At 46.5% G+C, this 6,164-nt stretch overlaps 1 pseudogene; it reads right to left on the bottom strand.

Annotated features, from left to right (window-relative positions):
- Positions 1-93: 93 nt before the first annotated feature.
- On the bottom strand, positions 94-915 carry LOC103748634 (annotated as a pseudogene).
- Positions 916-6,164: the final 5,249 nt, after the last annotated feature.

Genomic DNA, 6,164 nt, shown 5'->3' on the forward strand with positions numbered 1-6,164 from the left:
ATACATTTTGAAATGGATATTTTCCTTAGGCTCCAAAACAATCAATTTCAACCCTTTCTTTCATGAGACGTTGAATTTTTTTTTTTTTTTTTTTTTACAGTTTTTGAAGCCAAGAACATTTATTTTATGACTGATTATGAACTGGATGCTGCAACAGCTGCCCTCTTGGGTTTCGGTGTCATTTCTTCACGGAATCCATGACTGAATCTGCCATAGATGATTTCCAGGTGCCTCATCCACCCAGTCCCGGTAGTATTTAACCTCTTAGGCTCGGCACTCCTGTTATACTTTCTCTTGTGCTTGGCGGGGCACCACATTTGCCACAGGTCGACTTCTGAAGGTGGTAGGCCTTAGAGTCATAGCGGCTCACAAAATGTGTGTCTTATTGCAACGCTTTCCAAACGCTGACGTTCCTTTCAGTCAGTCATCTTGCTTTTGCCTCCGAGGCCAAAGGACCGGAAGAGAGATATTAAATTTTTTGAGGGCGTGTCTCACACATCCATTCATCCATCGTTTATATATCATCTACCTATCTCCTGTCATCTACTTAACAAGTCTACTTATCGTCTATCATCAATCTATCATCTATTTATCATCTACCTACCATCTACTTATCTATCATCTGCTTACTGATTACCTATCATTCTACTCATCTATCAACCATCTATCTATGAGAATTGCATTTTTCAAGGTCTTTCTGACGCTGGCTGCAGGCTCACAGCCGCCTCTCTCCCACCTGCACAGTACCTAGTCTGGGTCCCTGGCCAATGTGCGGATTCTGGGAATCAACCCAGCGGCCTCTGATGCTAGAGAGCTTGGTGTGTGCTGCATGTAATCAGCCTCTCCCCCACGGAGCAGCTCTGAGACTGGAAACACGAAAGTCTGCGCTCGCACTTCAGGCCTGGTCGGCTCCATTCTGCCCAGGCGACCTTCCGGGTCAGCCATCCTCGCCCAGCCGGAGGATGCGGCCAATGCCATCCTCTCCGCAGCTGCGCAGTCTACGGCCTGGACGCCGGGGCGGGTCCTCCTGCTCGCTCCAGCCAGACGTCAGCACTGAGCCCGGCTCCGCCGCTGCAGCTCCGGCCGCCGCCTGCAGGGGGCGATCGAGTCCGGGGAGCCGCAGTCCCAGCCGCCTCCCTCACCCGCAACACCGTCCCAGCGGGTACGGCGACCCACGTACCCACGCCATGCACCGCAGATCTCGGTGCATGCACCTGGATCATTGTATTTTAACTACCACTTAGACCGTGGACCCCCCCATGTCTCCGATTTTAAAAGACTGCGATTGAATAGTTTTGCTTGTTGAAAATCCTTATCAGTATCGAAAATATTCCTAATTTTTGATACGTGATTGGCAAGAAGCAAACTGACGACTCGAGTTAGGGAAGCCGGAAGATCCAGCTCAGGAGCGGCTGCAAAGGGCCAGGGATAGGGTTCGCCTGCTGAGGGATGCTGAGGATGCGCAGGTGCAGGCTGTCAGGGAGGGAGCCTGGCAGGTGCATCCCGATCTGGACTTAGCGCTCTCCTTTGGCGCCAGAAAAGGTTAGGTCACGCTGCAGGAACCAAGTTCCCAGAGATTTTAGGGTTTGGATCAAGGAAGCCCTTTTCTCGTTCATAAAGAACATCCCAGAGGCAGGGAGGGGAGCCTCATCTTCCATTTTCACTTGGTAAGGACGCCCTCCGCCGGCACCCAGCGGGAGCATCGCCCAGAACACCTAGGGATGCGGTTGGCTAAGCCCGGAAGTGACGTACCTCGGCTCACATTGCGTTCGCCAAGGCAAATCACATGTTCATAACGAACCTCAAAGATAGAAAATCTGACTACATCCTATGCCGAAAGAGGGAGAAGAGCTGGGTTTCTGTGAGCAGCCCCTGAGCCTATGCCTTTGGTCCTCACACCGTCAAGTTATCTCTGAAAGTATGGGTCAATACATAAGGCAAGGTAAAAGGAGGAAATGGCTGTTAGGAAGTTTCAAGCCACGTGTGTGGTCATTTCTAAGCCATTTTTCTATCTTGACCTAATTTAAGAGAAGCATCCTGATAGAAGTTAGCATTAGAGTCCCAGCAGACGCACAAAAGCTGTAACTGTCAAGGGTCTGCCTCACCCCACTCCCTGCAGTGCTGTTACCGCCAGTCAGCTCCTGGCCCAAGAAAAAGCAAGAATCTTCAGATGGGAGAATGAAGGGAAAGCGACGGAAGGCAAAAGTATTCATGGTCTAGAAAGAAAAAAAATTCAAAGACTTGCTTGCTTTTAACTCCTACCTCTATTTCTGACTTCACTTCTGGAGCTTGCATCTCACACACACACACACACACACGCACACAGAGACACCTTAGAACCTCAGAAATAAAAATAAAATCCCCCTACCCCCGACCCAATCTCAGTGTCTAGTCCTGGTTGGCCTGGAACTCACTTTGTAGTCCACGTTGGCCTCAAACCCATAGAGATCCTCCTACCTCTGCCACCATACCCAGCAAAAGTAAAATCTTAAATGCTGCCACTTTGAAGAGTTACACTGCCTAGAAAGGAACAAGACTGTGATTGACCCAGGGCCTCTGCCTTGCAGATTGCCATTCATGTCTTAGTTTGGGATATGCTTAATTACTGTTATGTCACATCATATCTCTGACTTACCAAGGTAGATAGATCAGTGTTGCCAAAGGGAATGATGAAAATAGCAGCTTAGTGGGATGGTATGACAGCTCACTGTAAAGGTGCTTGCTGCCAAGCCTGCAGACCTGAGTTCAGCCCCCAGGACTCACATGACAGAAGATGAAAATCAGCTTCTGAAAGTTCTCTGATTTCTGCAAGCATGTGTGGGCAAGCACACACACACACACACACACACACACACTAAATGTAAAATAAAATCAGAAAATCACAAAATGGCAACACAAACCCTCACAAGAGTACTGCAAGACAAAGAGGGAATAGTTCCATGGTGTAAATATAAAACAGGAAATGCATATTTGAAGAGAAACACATCCTTGGGTAATGATTTTACATATGGAGCAATCAATAAACATTGTACGTTTGATGCAGAGTAGTTGAACATTTCCTTTACTGGACCAGCAATCCACTTGACCCTGGTTGTGAATATGTGGGTGTTAAGATTAAAACTTTGACAAATGACAGTCTGAAGCCATAGCAATATTTTCTATTCAAGGACTAGGAAGATAGCTCAGTTGGGAAAGTGCTTGTCTTTCAAGCCTGAAGATTTGAATTCAGATCCCCAGAACCCACTGAAAAAGCCATGTGCGGTAATCCCAGCAATGCTGATATGGGAGGCGGATTCCTAGAAACTTGAGGGCCAGATGGCCTGTGTCAACCCTGTCTCAACCAAAAGGTAGAAGATATTGGAGGATCAGCACCTTGGGACTGACCTCTGACTTTTACACACACACACACATGCCCACATATGCACCCACACATACATGCATACAAACATAACTTTTTTTTCTGGGGCAGAAGAGATGGCTCAGCAGTCAAGAGCACTGGCTCTTAATGAGTGGGTTCAATTCCCAGCACCCACATAGCAGCTAACAACTGTCTGAACTCCAGTTCCAGGGGAATCTGATGCCTTCTTCTGACCTCCACAGGCATTGCACAACACAGGTATATCTACATACATGCAGTCAATACACTCATACACATAAAATTAAAATAAAAAATACTAATTTTTTTTCCTGAGCCAAGTGTGGTGCCTCACACCTTTAATCCCAGCACTTAGAAGGCAGAGGCAGGTGGATCGCTGTGAGATTGAGAACAGCCTGGTCTATACAGCAAATTCTAGGCCAGCTGGGGCTAAAGGAGACCCTGTCTCAAAAAGACCAAAAAAGGTTTTTCTCTATTCAAAGTAATAACACAGTTTCCCCAGAATAATTCCTAAAATAATGCTTTCTAATACAAGACTGATTAGTCTTGCTAGAGATGTAGCTCTATAGAGTGCTTGCTTATCAGCAGAAAGCCTCGGTTTGATTTATAGCACTGCATAAAATAAACAGGGTGGTTGGTGCACACCTGTAATCCCAGAACTCAGGAGGTAGAGGAGGGAGGGTCAGAAGTTCAAAGTCATCCTTGTCTACGTAGTTGCAAGGATGAAAAGGGAGATTGTGCTTGGTGGGAGTCAAAAGGATATGGACAGGACTCCATAATCAGATGGTGCTGTTGGGAATTGCATGGTATCAAGAACATACAGACTTAAAAAGCATATTTTTTTTTAAAAAAAAAACATTTTATTTGTGTGACTGTTTGCCTGCATGTATGTAAGTGCACTTGTGTCGTGCAATGTCCATGGAGGCCAGAAGAGGGCACTGAATCCCCTGGAAATGGAGTTACAGATGTTTGTTAGCTGCTATGTGGGTGCTGGGAATTGAAAACCCTGGTCTTCTGTAAGAGCAGCCTATGTTTTTGACTGCTGAGCATCTCTCCAGCCCTAGGCAAGCAGTTTTTAGCTCTCACACATGAGAGTGAACTCTATGGTTGAGCAAGTCAAAGCTCCGCATGCACAGAGCACAGCCCAGCCCTTGGCACACGTGGGATTCCAACATGAAGGCTTGTTTTTCCTGCCAAAGTTATGATAACAGGCTTTTCACTTATAGACAATTTACTTTGTGAGTCACGGGTTAGAAATGGTGTGTTGGGATCCAAGCCAGGGCCTGAGCAGTCGTGAGCCTAAGAGGAAGGGCCCTGCTCTATGAACAAAGGCATGTGCTGTCCCCATAGTTTAAAGCACAGAAAAGAGTTAATGGTCACCAACAACACATCTGGACCTTGATTCTGGTTAAAGAAAGTAATCATTAAAAAAAAAATAGACATCATCTAACTCTGGCCAATTTTAATGCATTCTTTTCAGCGTGCTGTGACGAAAAGCAGGTTGTGGGTAGTCAGTATGTGTTCAGTCGGGTGAGAGGACCCCATTTTGAGGGGATTAAATGATAAATGGAACTAATGAGGCCCTCGGCAATGTCAGAGCTCTGGCTTCGGCAAGCTGCAGGTGCCTTGGCTCTGGCTCTGTTCTCTTTGTGTTGGCTTCTTTTCAAACCAGCTTTTCTGGTGGTAGGAAACTAGTTGCAACAGCAGCGCCAAGCCTCCCAGCACACGCCTCCCACCATCCAGGCCCAGGAGAGGAGCCGCTCCAGGATTCCTAGAAAAAAAAAAAAAAGAACCTGGAGCTTCATATTGATTGGACCAGCATGTCATGTGCCCACTTCTGACCAAATCACAATGTGACTGAGATCAGTGTAATCCACTAGTGTGCATCTCTGTCAGAGGGAAGGAGGGAGGGAAGCAGGGGAGAAAGGGAGGGAGAGAGGGAGACCTTACCAGTATGAAGAAATTACTTTTGTTTATTGTTTTTCTTTGTTTTATTTTGTTTTTGAAACAGGGTCTCACTTTGTAGCCCTGGCTACCTGGAACTTCCTATGTAGACCAAGCTGGCCTCAAACACAGAGATCTGCCTGCTACTGCCTCCTGAGTGCTGGTATTAAGGGTTAGCACCACCAGGAAGGGCTAATTACTGATGTTTAAAATGCTACTTGGTGGACTAGAGAGATGGCTCAGTGGTTAAGAGGGCTTACCACTCTTGTAGAGGACCCATGTGAAGTCTCCAGCATACATGTGAGGTAGCTCTGTAATTCCAGCTCCAGGGGCTCCTCTGTCTTCTTCAGGCCCCTGTGGGCACTGCATTCACACACACACACACACACACACACACACACACACAATTAAAATCTAAAAAAAATGGTGTTAAGTATCCTTGCCTCTCAGCAAAAATTCAATTAAAATTCTTATCAGCATAAGAACACTGATGATAACTGAAATGACTGTGGGTTCTCAGTCAAGTGGACTCTGGCATAGCACTAGCAGTGCTGTTGATCCAGGGATAGCACATGGGCACGTGTGTAAGGTACATGTGCATGCGCATGAATGTCAGCAGTTGTGAACTTACAAAGATTGAAAGACAGGTAGTACTTGTCAGAGCCTTGTACAAGAAATAGAAGCAAACTGGGCGTGTTGGCACGCTAAGGGAGCAGAGGCGGGCGGATCAGGGATTCAAGGCTAGGACTAGCTTCACGATGAGTTTAGCCTGGGGATGTTTAAGGCTTTGTCTCAAAATCAAAATTAGAAGGAAATGCTATGGCTAATGGATTACAGTCAGCTA

The sequence above is a fragment of the Nannospalax galili genome, unplaced genomic scaffold, assembly GCF_000622305.1.
Source record: "Nannospalax galili isolate Female #2095 unplaced genomic scaffold, S.galili_v1.0 scaffold445, whole genome shotgun sequence".
NCBI lineage: Eukaryota > Metazoa > Chordata > Mammalia > Rodentia > Spalacidae > Nannospalax > Nannospalax galili.